At 43.2% G+C, this 18214-nt stretch overlaps 1 long non-coding RNA gene and 1 other non-coding gene across 2 annotated transcripts in view; one reads left to right on the forward strand and one right to left on the reverse strand.

The window, feature by feature from the left end:
• LOC103791196 (uncharacterized) overlaps positions 1-18214 on the reverse strand; it is a 126821-nt gene that overhangs the window by 63010 nt on the left and 45597 nt on the right. Inside the window, exon 2 of the transcript XR_013519698.1 lies at positions 7145-7203. This is a non-coding gene — a transcript (uncharacterized LOC103791196). The remainder of the gene's footprint in view (positions 1-7144; positions 7204-18214) is intronic.
• LOC144576905 (uncharacterized) overlaps positions 11898-18214 on the forward strand; it is a 32910-nt gene continuing 26593 nt past the window's right edge. The window contains exon 1 of the long non-coding RNA XR_013519699.1: positions 11898-11992. This is a non-coding gene — a long non-coding RNA (uncharacterized LOC144576905). The remainder of the gene's footprint in view (positions 11993-18214) is intronic.

Consider the following 18214-nt stretch of genomic DNA (forward strand, 5'->3'; position numbering starts at 1 on the left):
AGGGAAGAGAAGAGCTGTGGTCCTTCAGAAAGCCCAGAACTAGGAGCTCCCTGAGCCAGGGCTGTGACACCTTCTTTGGGGCTCTGGAGTTCCTGGCATCTCCAAGCTTCCAGGCACCACTGTGTTCCCTGATACCAGCAGTGGGAGCTGCTTGCAGTATGCCTCGTACAGCTGCAACCTCACAGGGAGCTGGCACCTATGCCAGTTCCTGGAGCTACCTGCCCCATTGCAGTTGCCATGCTTGCTATGTGCAATGGCCAGATCCCATGCTCACTTGCTCACATACCCCTCCCTGCTCTGTGCCTGGCTTGACCTTTGCAGGTGTGGGATCTAGGCTATTAGCATGAGCCAAGTAGACAGAGCAAACCCAGTGTGCCCAAGCAAAACTCAGGTAAAGGCGCCAACAGCCACAGTGGTTTCAGGCAGAAAAATAACATTCCAGGATCCTATAACACTTGTGCCCTTTATCTTTCGGAGCAGCTAGGCATCATGGTAAATTCTCTCTTGGATTTCAGAGCTCCATGGATTTGTGTTTTGAGCTCTCTTGAGTTTCTTTGAGCAAATTCTGTCCCAAACTGGGTTTAGAAGTTATGACAGAAACGGGACTGGACCCAGGCTCAGCTTTGATCCAGTAGTTAACTGGCTTGAACCTAGTAAGAGGCCTCCTACATCTGAATGGGTCAGAAGAAAAGTGGTAGTAAATGGTAGTATTGTAGGGGTTGTACAATTCGGCTTTTGGAAATTCACAGCGATTTTTGTGTTCTACCCCTTTGTTTCATTTTTCTTGCACACTTAGGGAAAAAAAATCACTGGCCCAATTAAAGCAACCTAGGAGTAAAGCCAGTATTTTAGGTAAAAATGGGATCCTCAATTTCTGGAAAACTGAGTTCCTTCTGGCTAATACATTAGGCCTGGGAAACAGCAAAGTCTTACAGAAATGGCAAAATCTTACTAAGGATAACTTACAGTGGAACATTTGAAATGAATAATACCCCAAAGTGCATTTAAAAATGAGAGCTCCCAAATTAGTCTCACCTAGGGATGCCTATCAATATGCATAGCATGGCCCAGCTGGGGGCAAGTTTAAGTCTTGCCAGTTTGATATTGGGTGCTAAGCAAAGTGGCTCAGGTCTTATGTTTTCTCACATGTAGTTTGTTCTGGCCAGAATAAAAATGTTAATTTGGTTACTCTAAGCAACCCCCGGGGCAGCATCTTGCAAAGCTGAGAGGAATTTTCTGTGGTTCCATGGTTTTCCATTGTGTTGCACCTTGGACCCCAGAGTAAGAAAAGGGTTGCTAGGGCCACTCAGGGAAGGGGAACCCAGAAACTTGAAATGCCAGCAGTTATCAGGGTATGTGTGGCTCTTTGCATGTTTCTGTCAGAGAAACAAGCTCTTTGCCACATAGAAGTTAGGGAAATGTCTCCACTCCCCATTAAGAGATAAGACTCCCATGTGGATAGGATAATTATTTCTTTTTGAGATCCAGAATCTGGTATAAAAATAGAATCCTTAGGCCAGCCACAGTGGCTCACTCCTATAATCCTAGCACTTCAGGAGACCGAAATGGGCAGATCACAAGGTCAAGAGCTCAAGACCATCTTAGTCAACATGGTGAAACCCCACCTCTACTAAAATTACAAAAATTAGCTGAGCATGGTAGCACATGCCTGTAGTCCCAGTTACTCAGGAGGCTGAGGCAGGAGAATCACTTGAACCCAGAAGGCAGAAGTTGCAGTGAGCCAAGATCACACCATTGCACTCCAGCCTGGTGACAGAGGAAGACTCCGTCTCAAAAAAAAAAAAAAAGAAAAGAAAAAAGAAAACAGAACCCTTAATTTTGGGGGATCTATTTTGCCTTCTAGCTGTCTGCTTCTTGAGCCCTAGAAACTGTGTGTTTTCCTGACCCTGCTGCTCCAAAGACTCCACCTGAAAATCAGTAACTCAATTTAAAAACGTAAAAACTGGCAAACAAAAAATCTTAAAACTACTGAATCTTCTATGTCTGTGTAGTTACACATGAGTTGTGTGTGTGATGTTTATATAAAAGGGCTATAATTAACTGGCTTCTTAAAAAGCACTTAAATGCTTTGTAAGGAGAATAAAAACTTCAACATCTTTTAGCTCACATAACTTTAGTAATCTTTGGGAAATAAAAACAGCTTTAAAGATTATTGGTAAAATAGGCCGGGCGTGGTGGCTCACACCTATAATCCCAGCACTTTGGGAGGCCGAGGTGGGTGGATCACGAGGTCAAGAGATCAAGACCATCCTGGTCAACAAGGTGAAACCCCATCTCTACTAAAAATACAAAAATTAGCTGGACATGGTGGTGTGCGCCTGTAGTCCCAGCTACTCGGGAGGCTGAGGCAGGAGAATTGCTTGAATCCAGGAGGCAGAGGTTGCCGTGAGCCAAGATCGTGCCATTGCACTCCAGTCTGGGTAACAACAGCAAAACTCCATCTCAAAAAAAAAAAAAAAAAGATTATTGGTAAAATAAAGACATTTGGTCTAAATTAGAGAGGTCACATATTAGCTTTGCTAAATGCCTTAAAGTCATAAAAAACTGCTGCTTTGGCTTTTGAAAATTGTTTGACTTTCCCACTTTACAGTTTGGTAAAGCCTAGAAACGTGGAGCTAGCCACACCCCTAGCTATGCTGAAAAAAGTCAGACCTTAACTGTACCTAGTACGTAATTAAAATAACTTACCAGGTTTTTCACCAAAATTAAAAATTGCTAAGAGTCACCATTATCACATGTAATAGAAATTACTAAAAAAAATTAATTAATTAAAATAAAATAAAGGGGGAGGGGTGGAAAAAAGGAAAAAAATTTTTTAAAGTAATGGAAACTACTGGAAAAAAAAGTTTTACATGCAAGCAGTGCAAAGAATGTAAAATGTACTTTTAGTAAAATATTATAAAAAGGCATGGGAATGTAAATGCTTGCCTAGTTTAAAGGTTAAAGAATTGTTTTAAACAAGACAGAGCTAAGGGTTTAAATGAGTTGTGGAAGAATTTTCTGTGTGGACACTGGCTAAAGGGGTATTACGTTTTTCTGTAAATTGAAAACTGGAATAAAAGCACAGCAAGTTTTTCCTTTTTTTTTTTTTGAGACAGAGTTTTGCTCTTGTTGCTTAGGCTGGAATGCAACGGCGTGGTCTCGGATCACTACAGCCTCTACCTCACAGGTTCAAGGGATACTCCTGCCTCAGCCTCCTGAGTAGCTGGGATTACAGGCACCTGCCACCATGCCCAGACAATTTTTTTTATTTTTAGCAGAGACAGGGTTCCACCATGTTGGCCACTGCCTAAGTAAGATTACCTATAACTCATCAGTTACCAGTGCCATGCATCTACTTTGGAGAAACAACAGCTAGTAAGTCTAATGTTAATTAAGCATGGACTCATGGAGAACCAAGAGGGCCACCTGGTCCTTCCTAAGTCCTTAAAGCATTTGTTATTAAAAGTTCTGTATTCCACAACTCATCATGGAAAAGATAAAATGATCCAAATTAAATATATTGGTGTGGTGACTTCTAAATTGCTAAAATAGTTTATAACCAATGTTTGGTTTGTCAAACCCACATTCCTGGGAAAACAATCAAAACTTCAGGTACATCTGGTTACCTGATGGGTCATTTAAACATTTTATAAAGGGATTTCATTCAATTGTCATCTTCAATGCATGTTTTCCGATTGTATAAGCTCTTCCATGCAAAAGGGCTGATGTTGTAACAGTAGATTACTATGCTATAGTATATTTTCACCAGCTAAAGAAAGCTTTTTGTGGTTCACTGAGAACAGTCAACCCCTTCACAATCTAGAATCTGATGACTGGATCTTCTGAGAACATCAGAGAACGCCTGCCCTTGCCATCCACACTACAATAAAACTTTAAAACCTTGGTTTCATAGCCTCACAACTGAGAAGGGTCCCTCCACACTCTGGGAACCGTACACCCACTGGAACCCTGAAGGTAAAGCTCACTAGGACAGTTTCTCCTCAGAAGAAGAATGGCATCCTTCTGTGAACAGCTTTTCCCAAGATCACAGATCAAGACTTCTCTACTATCATGAGACTTTTATCTTTGAATTTTTCCTTGTTTATGCCTTATGAACAATGAAAATAAAAAGGGGGTTTGTTGTGTGCACTTATGGGATATACTTTTCTTTGTAAAAGATTTTGCAGCCAGCCTTATGCATAAATAAACTTATACTTTAACTGATGAAAAATAAAGGCCCAGTGTAGGTAAAAAACTTTAATGGTATGTATGTTGGCTCATAATCAGTCAGAAACAGAACATTAATTCACTCCTCTTGACCCATGTCATGGGTTAAAGAGAACATTGCCAAGAGGCCTTCACTATTCTAGAAGGGCATCACATGTTAGGTCCTTTTTCCATGGTTTGGAATTTTAAAAGGCAGTAATTTAAAATGCATCCCTCATGATAGGCTCTAGAGCAGATTCTACTATAAAGGCTATGATTACACAACAGACTTCAAATTCCCTTGTAAAAGTTATGCTAAATAATAGAATTGGCCAAACAGAAAAGTATCTGTGCAGCTGCTAACACTTATGGCACATGGAGAAAACATCAGGTATTATAAGGATTCAGTTGTAGAGAATTAGCAAAAAAATGAGGTCGGGCGCGGTGGCTCATGCCTGTAATCCCAGCACTTTGGGAGGCCGAGGTGGGTGGATCACAAGGTCAGGATATCTAGACCATCTGGGTTAACACAGTGAAACCCCAACTCTACTAAAAATACAAAAAATTAGCTGGGTGTTGTGGTGCATGCCTGTAGTCCCAGCTACTCGGGAGGCTGAGGCAGAAGAATCAGTTGAACCCGGGAGGTGGAGGTTGCAGTGAGCCGAGATCGCACCACTGCACTCCAGCCTGAATGATACAGCAAGAATCTGTCTTAAAAAAAGAAAAAAAAAACCCACTTAGTTAAGCAAGTAAACTCTTTATCTAACTCATTCTTTAATCTATTTGATTGTAGGTTGTTTGATTTATGGGACCATGGGCAAGGAGCACACTCCAAATTCTCAGTATTATCCTCCCAATCATCATAGTAGTAGTCTCCCTGGTACATTTCCTCAAATGTTTTAAGTGTTTGCATGCAGTCAAATGGTCTCAAAAGACAAAGAGACAAAAAAATATATATATGCAACCATAAGGACACTGTAACCCATGAATGACATGCTAAAACCGGAAACCCAAAATAATGGTAACTAAAAGTGGTGCTAAGGCCTTAAGTTTTCGTCACACACTCAAGTAAGTGAGAACTTGCATAATAAGGAAGAATTTTTTAAACAAAATTATGGAGGCCATTGTTTTAAACTAAGCTCATGCAATAGGCCCCAACAGACCAAACCAAACCAAAATGGAGTCACTCATGCTAAATATAACACAATCAAACTAAGACTTTAAGGAAACACACAAATCCTAGAACAAACAAGGTTTTGCTTTTCTCCTGTAAAGAGGATGTTCCAGCATAAGGAGGTACCTTTTACTCAAGTCCGTGTTCCAACCTTTTCAAAACTCACTGGTCTATTTCCCAGTGGGTTTCAAACAAAGTAAGTAGATTTGCAATGGTAATAATGACATCAACGACTAAAGTTTTGGTCAATCTCTGAAAATTAAGAAAATAACCAAAAGGGAGGAATTGTTAAAGCAAACTAAATATGGCCTGAGAAGAACTCCATACTTCTATATTTGAGTACTTGTGGATGAACTGCAACCTAACTTAATAAACAAGAATGAAAACCTAACTTGGTAATATATGCCTGTAACAACAGCTGAGTCTTGGCCAATCCAAACAGCCAGACTTCAACCAATCATACACTGCGAAGTGGTCAAACTGTGTTCAATTAAGGCCAACGTTGAGTTGTTTCTGTACCTCACTTCCAATTTCTATATGTCACTTCCTTTTTTTTTTTTGGACAAGTTTTGCTCTTGTTGCCTAGACTGGAGTGCAATGGCATGATCTCAGCTCACTGCAACCTCCACCTCCCAGATTCAAGTAATTCTCTTGCCTCAGCCTCCTGAGTAGCAGGGATGACAGGCATGCACCACCACGCTCAGCTAATTTTGTATTTTTAGTATAGACAGGGTTTCTCCATGTTGGTCAGGCTGGTCTCCAACGCCCAATCTCAAGTGATCCACCCACCTCAGCCTCCCAACACTTCCCTTTTTTTTTTTGTCTATAAATCTTTCTCCACCACACGACTGGACTGGAGTCTCTCTGATCTGCTGTGATTCTGGGGGCTGTCCGATTTGTGAATCATTTATTGCTCAATTAAACCCCTTTAAAGTTTTTCTTTTAACAGAACTAACACAGAAGAATTTTCAGGAGATCATAAACAGACATTTCAACTATAGTAGAAGATTTGAGTAAGGCAAACATTAGAGAACACTCCCTAAATTTGACTATTATTTAGGTTAATGGTGAGTGCAGAAGAAGTAAGACTACATAGAGTGGGCTAAAGTACAAATAAACACTGGGAGTATTTCCCAGAAAATGTAACTTTGAACAGGCTGTTGCACACCCTGCATGTAGAGATAAACTAAGAAAAATGCGTGGAGACTTACTTAAGAACCTGCTGTCAACTCAATCTGCAAGATGTTCCAAGTTTCATCCATGAATCAAGGAGAGCCTCCCAAAAGCTGTTTGGGACCACACTCTGAGCAAGGAGTAACCCTTATCATGGAAGCTGTGCTGCAGCAGTAGGTGACCACTTCCACTACACAACATTAAAGTGTTTACTGCCAGGTTGGTGGTGAAATATGCCCCACCACATAATCTGTGTCACGAAAGAAGGTGCTGGTTCAGACTTGGTACAGCCAGTTCTCCTGTCCCACGAGAACGCAGCATGCTCTCTTCTCAGGTTCCACTCCAATCATGTAATACATGACTGCTTTTTGCCATGGCATCAGAAAGACCAGAGAAAAATATGTACTCAACGAAGACAACTCTAAGCACTTATAATCTGCCTATAACTACAGGTCAGCTTTACCTTATTTATGTACACTTCCTTCAAGCTGAGTTTCACTTATTTCCACTTTCCCATTTTAATTCACATACCCCATAAATTCAGAAAATACAACGTAAAACAAAGTGAAGAACAAATAGACAACTCACCAGAGATTTATGCACTTTTTGTTGCTCTTGGAAACACCCAGAGGACACTGGAAACACAGCTGGGAGAGAAGGCAAATGACGCGGATTAAGGAGAGAAATGGTATGGTCCCAGATTCTTCTGCCCCACACTCCAGACACATTACCTGGAAAAGACCTCCTCCCTCCTAAGAAAAAACTTCCCAGTGGGAGAATAGTCCTTTACGCCTCATTAGGGGCAACAAAGACCCCATTTAAGATACTACATCTACAAAGCCAGGTGGTGGCTCACACCTGTAATCCCAACATTTTGGGAGGCTGAGGCAGGTGGATCACAAGGTCAGGAGTTTAAGACCAGCCTGGCCAAGATGGTGAAACCCCATCTCTCCTAAAAATACAAATATTACCTGGGCATGGTGGCAGACACCTATAATCCCAGCTACTCAGGAGGCTAAGGCAGAGAACTGCTTGAGCCTGGGAGGCGAAGGCTGCAGTAAGCTAAGATCATGCCACCGCATTCCAGCCTGGGTGACAGAGTGAGACTCCATCTCAAAAAAAAAAAAAAGTTACAAGGAGGCTGAGGCAGGAGAATTGCCTGAACCCAGGAGGCGGAGGTTGCAGTGAGCCGAGATCATACCATTGCATTCCAGCCTGAGTAACAAGAGCAAAACTCCATCTCAAAAAAAATAATAAATAAAAATTAAAATAAAATAAAAAGTTACAGCTACAAGGATATTAACTGGTAGACATCAGATGCACAATTTATTTTTGAATCGAAATATACCTGCTTTCTTTTTTTTTTTTTTTTTTTGAGACAGAGTTTCGCTCTTGCTACCCAGGCTGGAGTACAATGGCGCGATCTCGGCTCAACTGCAACCTCCTGGGTTCAGGCAATTCTCCTGCCTCAGCCTCCTGAATAGCTGGGATTACAGGCACGTGCCACCATGCCCAGCTAATTTTTTGTATTTTTAGTAGAGATGGGGTTTCACCATGTTGGCCAGGATGGTCTCGATCTCTTGACCTTGTGATCCACCCACCTCAGCCTCCCAAAGTGCTGGGATTACAGGCTTGAGCCACCACACCCGGCCTACACCTGCTGATTTAACAACAGTATTACCTAAAGATATAATCTAATAATTTAATACAAAGAAACATTATAAGTTCACAAAAACAAATGTTATAGAAGTATACTGGGCTGCATTAACTATTTTCCTATTAATACGTGGATTCCACAACTTCATATGAGTGTTTCCATGACAGTGCATCTTGCTTTTCCATACCTGATCATGAAAAGTTTGCATCTTGCAACCCAACAATTTTTGCCTACTTTTTTTTTAATGTACATAATATATATTTCCTGCAGTACAACATTCTACTCGTGTTTCCCAATAACACCTTTCCCTGTATCCAAGCCCTCATATTATGCTCTGACAATGAATTGGGCTTTTCCATTTGACATGTCCAATGAATGGACAATGAAAAATGTGATCAAATATAGGTTTGCGGTGAGCTGAAAAGTATTTGCCTACTGGTTCTTGCCTTTTTGGACATAGTCACATTGTGAAGAAGTCTGGAGCTACCCTGTTGGAAACACAGGGCCTAGCCAAGAGTCAGTACAAATCACCAGATTTCTGCAGGAATCTAGCTTAAACCAACCAGGCTAAGTCAAGGCACCAGGTGACTGAGGCCTCTTTTGTGATCCAGGCAACATAAATATATGAACTGAACTACCCAGCTGAACCCACCACACCAAAATGCAGATCCACAGAATGTCAAACAAATAAAACAGTTGGTTTTTTTTAAGTCATTAAGGTTTGATTATCTCCTTAAACAGCAAGTATTAACTGTTACACCTAAGCAAACAGAATTCAGTACGTTTTAAACAAAATTATGTTGGGGAGAAAATCTTCAAGTACAAGTCAAATACAATCAATAGAACTTCACACTCTTACGCAGAAGAAAATCACACCGGCACAGTGGCTCATGCCTGTAATCCCAGCACTTTGGTAGGCTAAGGTGGGCAGATCACCTGAATCCAAGACTTCAAGACAAGTCTGGACAACATGGAGAAACCTATCTCTATAAAAAAATGCAAAAAATTAGCGGGGTGTAGGTGTGCACACCTGTAGTCCCAGCTACTCGGGGTGGGACTGAGGTGGGAGGATCACTTGAGCCTGGGAGCCCTGATTGTGCCACTGCACTCTAGCCTGGGCGACAGAATGATGTGCCACTGCACTCTAGCCTGGGCAACAGAGACCCTGTCTCAGAAAAAAGAAAAGAAAGAAGGTAAATCACAGTGTCAATTGGATAGACTTCAGTGAGGTTGCTGTCACCAATGAAGGCTATGTGAATCATAAAAAGCAATTGTTTGCACAACAGAAAGCTATGTTTTCAGTTTTTCACAACATTAAAAAGTCTAGGCTGGGTACAGTGGCTCAAAACTGTAATTCCAACACTTTGGGAGGCCGAGGTGGGCAGACTGCTTGAGCTCAGGAGTTCAAGACTATCCTGGGCAACATGGAGAAACCCCATCTCTACAAAAAAATACAAAAATTAGCCAGATGTGGTAGCCCACACCTGTAGTGCCACCCACTCGGGAGGCTGAGGTGGGAGGACTGCTTGAGCTTAGGCAGGCAAGGCTGCAGGAAGCCATGACTGTGAGCACCACTGCACTCCAAGCTGGGTGACAAAGTGAGACACTGTTCTCAAAATAAAGTGTTTACTTTGAAAACCATAAAACATAAAATGGGCCTATTTCTTACAGGTGAACATTGTACTCTATTACATTTTTAAAATTTGTTTTGGAGCAGCTATGTGAAAGTCTTAATTTTCCTGTCTTAAATAATGTACAATAGGCTCCTGTTCACCTGTATTATTTGCTCTTTGAGGTCACATTCTCCACATAAAGCACACATAAAGGAGATTTTAAAAATAGGGGTTTTTAAGGCAAGGTAGTTTAAAACAATGTTTGTTCTGAATTGACTTCAGTGACACAACAAAAATCTCAAAAGGAAACACTTGTCTTGACTCGTGGCAAAATGAACAAGTAACGCTCACCCAAGAGTCAGGATGCCTAACATCTATAAGTTACTACGCTGGGCAAGTCGCATCTCCTCAAATCTAAGTTTTTACATCTTTCTTATAAGGTAGAAATACATTGGCAAAGCCTTTCCAGTTTATCACAAACAGCTATCAGGATAGAGGAAACAACAGCATATCTCCAGATGCCAAATCTGGTGACAGACCAGGTTTAAGATAGCTCAGACACTGGAAACGACTAGTTAAGATTGAAGGAATGAGACTGTGTTTAGAGAGTACTTCAGAGAAATCTTCTCAGATATATCAGGTTACTCGTGCACCACAGACCACACTTTCAAGTCCCTTCCAATTAAGTAGTATTTTCTAGGTGCCATGCCTGTTCGTCTCAGCCGAATTCACCTCATCTTTCTGAAAGTTCATCCCAACCTTCCACTATCACCCAGTCTTTGCAAATCTTGTGCATTCTAGGGAGAATTAATAATTTCCTGAGCCAGGAAAACTGGGATCTTCATCTGTGATCCTTTTTTATTCTCCTCTGAAGCACTGATTAGAGGTTAGACCAGAGGGGTGTTCTTTCAAGTGAGATTCTTATTCATAGGTTATCCTCCCCTTCAAACTTTGTAACACCGGTTAAGACTGAAGAATCTTTTTTTTCTTTTTTTTTTTTCTTTTTTTGAGACGGAGTTTCACTCTTCTTACCCAGGCTGGAGTGCAATGGCGCGATCTCGGCTCACCACAACCTCCGCCTCCTGGGTTCAGGCAATTCTCCTGCCTCAGCCTCCTGAGTAGCTGGGATTACAGGCACGTGCCACCACGCCCAGCTAATTTTTTGTATTTTAAGTAGAGTCGGGGTTTCACCATGTTGACCTCCTGATCCACTCGCCTCGGCCTCCCAAAGTGCTGGGATTACAGGCGTGAGCCACCGCGCCCGGCCAAGACTGAAGAACCCTTAAGACTGAAGACCATCATCCAGTATCCCATCTCCCTCGCAAAATCCGTGACTTCTTCCCTGGAAACTAGGTCTTGTATAAACTTCTGTAAACTCAACCCAGGAGGACTAGGCCGGTCACACAGTGAAGTTTCACACCAGAAACTTCACTCGCCAAAGAGACGCCGGAAAACCCAACGAATACAAACGCCAGATAGTAAGACTCGAGGCGCACGCGCTTCGCACGCCTCTGGGAATGTGGGGCATCTCCCGAGAATTGAGTACTCGCTCCCGGGACAGATGGGCAAACTTGAGTCTCACGCGGGTTGGTAACCGGGTCCCTCAGTGGCAAGGCAGGAGCCCAGCCTTCAGACTCCGGCCACAGGGCCACTGACCTCGCCTACCAGCTCCGGCGCCTCTGGAACCCGCTTCTGTGCCGGGCCCCGCAACTGTTCTCCCACCCCGCCAGGTTCCGCTGCCCGCACCTGCACGTCAGGCCCCGCCCGCCCGCGATGCGCCCACGCTTCTGCTCCCACCAATTGGGAGACACCGGTCCGGCCCCCCAGGATTCCCCGAGGCCCGCGGGTTCCTCTTCGCTCTCGCACCGACCCGCAGGGACACAAAACACAACCCCAGCCCTGCCCAGCTGCATAAGGACCTCTTGAATCCCCACTGTCGGAGGAAAATGGCGGAGTAGGCGGGGCGGCTCATGCGCAGAGATAAAAGAGCTGGTTCCCAAGGTTCTTTGCTGGTAACATCATTGGAAGGTGAGACTACATTTCCCATGAGGCTCCACGGACTCCGTTAGGCACCCTGCCAGACATTTTGTTTTTCCCAGCAGTGCGTCCCACTACCCTAGACCCGGATTTACTGATTCAGGACTGGTACCTACCCATGTGACACAGGTGTGCATTCTGCTTCTTTATTAAATCCTGGTTTCACAACCCGGGACACGTGAAAATAATGGGCAAATTCCAATAGCGGCCAATTGGTCTATGCAATTAATGAATAACCTTATTTTTTATGTTCTAGTGTAGGTATTGCTGTTATAGAACCCAAGTCTTTTTTTTTCTGAGATGGAGTCTCGCTCTGTCGCCCATGCTGGAGTACAGTGGCGTGATCTTGGCTAACTGCAAACTCCCCCTCTCTGGTTCGGTTCAAGCGATTCTCCTGTCTCAGCCTCCTGAGTAGCTGGGACTACAGGCACGCGGCACCATGCCCAGCTAATTTTTGTGTTTTTTTGTAGAGATGGGGTTTGACCATGCTGTCCAGGCTGGTCTGGAACTCCTGACTTCATGATCCGCCCGCCTTGGCCTCCGAAAGTGCTGGGACTACAGGCATGAGCCACCACGCCCAGCCCCCAAGTCTATTTTTTATAGATGCATTAGAAGGCATGAAAAAAAATCATGTCTGTATTTTACTTTAAATTTTTCAAAATACAAATAATGAATATGGTAATTCTCTTCCAATCGGTTGTCTTTTCTCTCACTAAACTAATTTGTGAGCCTTCAATAGATTATATTACATAGTTAGAAAAATTGCTCTAGTGTATATACTGGGATAAAATAATAGGGTCACCTTGAAACCCAACCTGAAGACAGAATCCCTGCCGGAGGTCTACAATAACTGGGCTAGGAGGCTGTACGGGCTCACAGGCTCCTGAGCCTTCAGGAGCGCGAGGCCAATGTGATGTCATCACGCTCCTCCTTAAACACAGGCTCCATCCTGCAGCCTTGACACCCTTTTCATTGACTCTGTGGCAGCTGTGGCTCTGTGCCAGATACAGGCTGGACCCAGAGAGGTGGACCAGCACCCCAGGCCTGAATGATAAATAAAACAAAATGCTCACTAATATATTATTCATGTAATAGCCCAATTGGCCATCATGCTATGTACTTGTATTCATACAATTATTCCTGTGTGTTTAAATAATGAGTGTTAGGTTTGTGTTTACTAACACAAATCACTGATGAATCTGTATTCAAGTCAAATGTTGCCTTATAGGAAAGCTTTGAAGTACTCTACTAGATCAGTGTTCACCTACTGAATTTAGGGATAGTTGCTATAATGTTTATTCTACAGCATGTGACTGAGTTCTTTAATTTGACAAAATCTATTAGATAAACTAGGCTTGAATAAAGAGTCTGTTGATAATGCTGGACAAATCCAGATGTGATAAGATTTATGGAACATATTAAAAATATTTTCAACCACCTAAAAATAAATAAATAAATAACAGGGTCATAAGACAGGCACACTCCATAATCTTTGTGACAACTTATGGGTGAGAGACCCCACAAGTGCCAGGCAAGGGTCTGAAGCCTCAGCCTGTTCCCATGTAAATATTGAACTAGAAAAGAATTAGAGATACAGTCACATAGTTATTCCTATATATAATCATAAGTAATCACAGTTATTCATCTGTAATCATAGATATAGATAGATAGATAGACACTCAATATAACCTTTTAATTTTACTAATGATTCTTGAGTCATGAAGCATGGAACTGAAGTAACATTGTGAAAGAGGTGACCCTAAGGCAAGAGCTCTAAGCCCTCTTCACACTGGCATAAGGGCTGCGAGACGGCGCCCTGGCTGTGCAGCAGCGCCGGTGCTGGGAAAGCGCCCACTGTTTAGCCAGCTGTGGACGGAGACGTCTCAGATGAGTCCTTCCTCGGAGGAGTCAGGAGAAAACTCCGCTCCCCCAGGCTCTTGTGGTAGGCCTGACAGCTGTCAGGGAGACCCACAGACATCCAGGGGCTTAATTGTCTCTATGCGATGCTCTGCTTCAGTGGTCACATTCCATGTCTGCCACAGAAAGCAGACTTTCACGTTCTGCTTCTGCACCTGCTGGTTCCTCTTTTTCTTAGAAGATAAGAATTAGTAAAAGTAACATAAATCGTAATGTCTTTGTTCTTTCTTGACAAGTATGGAAAAAGCGCTGATGCATTAGGTTTTCTCCTCCCCTCAGCTACTTCAAAGTCCTGGGCCCCTGTCTCCAAGGCATGTGAATTACTTGACCTTTTCACTGACCACCTCGCCCTACCTACCCTGAGCCCTGCTTTGTACTCAATAAAAGTCAGAGTGTCCAGGTGCTCAGGGCCACGGCCGGACTCCACCCTTTGGTTGGCAGTGGACCCCGGAACCCAAACTCTCGTTCTCTTGATCTCTGTGTCTGAGTCTTTATTTCCACAGTTTCTTGTCTCCGCACCAGTAGAGAGGGGCTCACAGGACCCAGTAGGGCCAGACCCTGCAGCAACTTACACTTCCAGTGTCTGATAAATATTTGCCCATAAATTCCCACATTTCATCAATCCAGTCTACCCATCTTTATTTATTTATTTATTGTGAGAAAGACCTGAACTTTGCCTTCCTGTCCCTGCTTTCTGTCACAAACTAAGCAAGGCATTCTGCACAGGGGTTCCTCGGAGCTCCGGCTACCACCGAGGTTCCTAACAGAGAAGAGCTGGCTTGAATGCTCAGGGTTGATGTGGGAGTTCTTGTGAAACGGGGGTAGGATGAAGGGCAGTGACATTTGTGGGTGGGCAGATGGGGGTGTGAAGGGCTTTAAGGTAAGAGGCACACAGGAAACTGGGAAACGCAGTGAAAGCACCTCAGGCCACAGACCACCAGAAGATGTTCCCACCAGTGCGTGACAGTTTGCCAGTGCCTGGGCAGCATGGAAAATCACTGCCCCTTGCCATGGAAACACCTGGGAGTTACTGCCCATTTTCTAGCTATTTCTGAATAACCCGCCCCTTAATTAGCATGCAATTAAAAGTGACTACAAACCACCCTGGGCTGCTGCCCTGGTAGTACAACCTGTGCAGTGCTCCCGGCTCTGCAGTCAGAAAGCTGCCACACTGCCAATGCCTCGTAGAGCCACGTTCTTCCGCCGCAGGCTTGCCTTTGAATTCCTTCCTGAGCAACACCAAGAACCTGCCCTTCATCAGTGTGACTCTTGCCTAAAACCTGTTCTTGGTTTTCTCTTTTACCAAGTATCCCCTGCCTTGTCCCCCATTGTCTCTGATCTCGCAATTGCTCTTCAGTGACCCTATTCTGCAGATCCACAAAACTCAACTTTAATCTTCCCAGAGCCCTGCTGCCTCCAGTATTGGAATCTCCAGCCTTCCTTTCTCAGAGCCTAGATTACAGGCCTCTCTCTTGAACACCTATTTGTATGGTATCTGGGGATCCTCCAAATACAGGTGATTGGCAGGGGTTACATAGGGGAAATCAGTGCCTGATATTTCACCTTCTAGGATATGGATTGTCATTCCCCATCTTTGTGGGCCTCAGTCTCTTATCCATAAAAGTAGAGATTGTGATGCTCATTTGAATGTGCAGACACCTCACCCCGAACCCACCTAATATAATATAAAAGCCAAGAATGCAATCCCTCTCCTTACCCTATGGAGTAAAGTCCTCAGAGCCAAGGAGAGAAAGCTCAGGGATGATACCTGGGTGTTTCCAACATTAACCATGTACTGTAGTTTTTAGTGTTCAAGTTTAAGTTTCTTTTGTTAAAGTTATCCCAGCTTTGATTCCATTGTAACAGGATTTTATTTTTGAAATTCCATTTTTGGATTCTTGATTTCTTGGTAAAGAAATACAATTGATTTTTGAATGTCAATCTTGTAGAGTGTTACATTCCTAGATTTGTTCATGAGTCCTAATACTTTTTAGTAATAGTGTATGATTTTCTAAATGCAAGATCCTGTTATCCGTACATAAAGATAACTGTACTTCTTCCTTTTCAATCTAGATGTCATTTATTTATTTACATTGTCAAGTTGCCAACTAAAAAGCGGGGCTCACTGCCCAAGGCACTCAAAGCCAATACTATGACAGAGTTTTTGAGAAAAGAAAAACTTGGCTGGGCGCGGTGGCTCACACCTATAATCCCAGCACTTTGGGAGGCCAAGGCGGGTGGATCACGAGGTTAAGAGATCGAGACCATCCTGGTCAACAAGGTGAAACCCGGTCTCTACTAAAAATACAAAAATTAGCTGGGCATAGTGGTGCGTGCCTGTAGTCCCAGCTACTCGGGAGGCTGAGGCAGGAGAATTGCTTGAACCCAGAAGGTGGAGGTTGTGGTGAGCCAAGATCATGCCATTGCACTCCAGTCTGGGTAACAGCAGCGAAACTCTGTCTCAAAAAAAAAAAAAGAAAAGAAAAGAAAAACTTTATATTTAAAGTCAAACCAAAACCTATGGGATAAGCAAAAGCAGTACTAAGAGATAAGTTTATAGCAAAAAACACCTACATCAAAAAAAGTAGAAAAACTTCAAATGAACAAACTAATAATGCATCTTAAATAATTAGAAAAGAGCAAACCAAATCCAAAATTACTTCTTCCAATTTGAATAATTGATACTGCTTTCTGTTGCCCAGTAGCTCTGTACAAAAATCCATCGCTGTGGTGAACAGATGTGGCAAGTGGAGGTACCCTCACCTCACTGCTGATCCTGGAGGAAAAGGTTTCACTCGTCACTCTTCCACCATTCAGTCGGACATTAGCTGTGGGCTTCTCAGGTCTGACCTTTGTTATTTTGAGGAGGTTTATTTCTTTTTTTTTTTTTTTTTTTTTTTTGAGACAGTCTTACTCTGTCGCCAAGGCTGGAGCACAGTGGTACGATCTTTGCTCACTGCAACCTCCGCCTCCCAGGTTCAAGGGATTCTCCTACCTCAGCCTCCCAAGTAGCTGGTATTACAGGCATGCGCCACCACACCTGGCTCATTTTTGTGTTTTTAGTAGAGATGGAGTTTCATCATGTTGGCCAGGCTGGTCTCAAACTCTTGACCTCAAATGAACCACCTGCTGAGTCTTCCAAAGTGCTGGGATTACAGGCGTGAGCCACCACGCCTGGCCTGCATTTTCATTTTCATTTGTCTCAAGACGTTTTTTGTCCCAGTGTAGTGTAATTTTGTTTCCAGTAAAGGTGCTAAACACATAATGAATAGTGGTTCCATTTACATAATATTTAAACAAATTAACACAAATTTAAACTTTGGAATAAACTTACCCATAATGTTTATGTATATTTTGGTTCAGAAAATACCACCTCAGTATTGACACAGCAACTTAAACGTAAAGGCTGTCTGAGTCCCTGCAGCGGTGCTGTATAGGAAACCTGAGGGTGAATAGCCAAGAGGTTTATTTGGCTCGTGGTTCTTCTGCAGGCTGTACAATAAGCATGGCACCAGCATCTGCTCATCTTCTGGTGCAGGCCACAGGCTGCTTCCATTCATAACAGAAGGTAAAGGGGAGCTTGTGTGTGTAGGGATCACATGGCGAGGGGGAAACAAAAGAGAGTAGGAGTGGGTGCTAGGCTCTTTAACAATCAGCTCTTGCAGAAACCTCTCAGTGGACTGAGAATTCACTCACCCCTGAGGGAGGGCACTAATCTATGCATAAAGAATTCGACTCCACAACCCAAATACCTCCCAGTAGGCCCCACCTTCAACACTGGGATCGAATTTCAACATGAGATTTAGGGAGACAAACCAAACCATAGAAATGTTAGTAATAAATATATACTGAGTAAGAAACCTGCAAATATCTATTTGTTAATTTTTAATTATATAAATTTTAAAATTGAAATATAATTGACAGAAAATTGTTCACATTTAATGTATAAATCTTGATCAGTTTAGATATATGTGTTCACCCTTAGAAGCATCATCACAATGACTGTAGGGCTGAGGGCCCCACAGGGTTGTGGGGTGAGCCTTATGCTGTGCTGAGGTGCAGGATCCGAGAAATAAAGAGACAGGACACAGAAGTACAAGGAAAATGCAGCTGGGCTCAGGGGGCCACGCCACCTATGAGCAGAGTCAGGCGAGGCCCTGAATGTCCAGAAGCCTGAGTATTTATTGTGCATAGGTTAGGGGGCAGGGCAGGGAGTGAAATCACCTTTAAGGATAGTGATAGGGTCATAAGCAATAAATCAAGGGGTCCACCCCCATTAGGTCACCTAGGCCAGGAGGTGGACAGTGCACAGCAAGGGGCCCGTTCCCATGAAGGCAAGGACCATGTGCAGTAAGGGGTCCACCCCCATTAGGTCACCGAGGCTTGAAGGTGGGCCGTGTGCAGTGAAGAGGGTATAGTGTGCAATACTTCAAT

Source organism: Callithrix jacchus, chromosome 7 (genome assembly GCF_049354715.1).
Source record: "Callithrix jacchus isolate 240 chromosome 7, calJac240_pri, whole genome shotgun sequence".
Taxonomy (NCBI): Eukaryota; Metazoa; Chordata; class Mammalia; order Primates; family Cebidae; genus Callithrix; species Callithrix jacchus.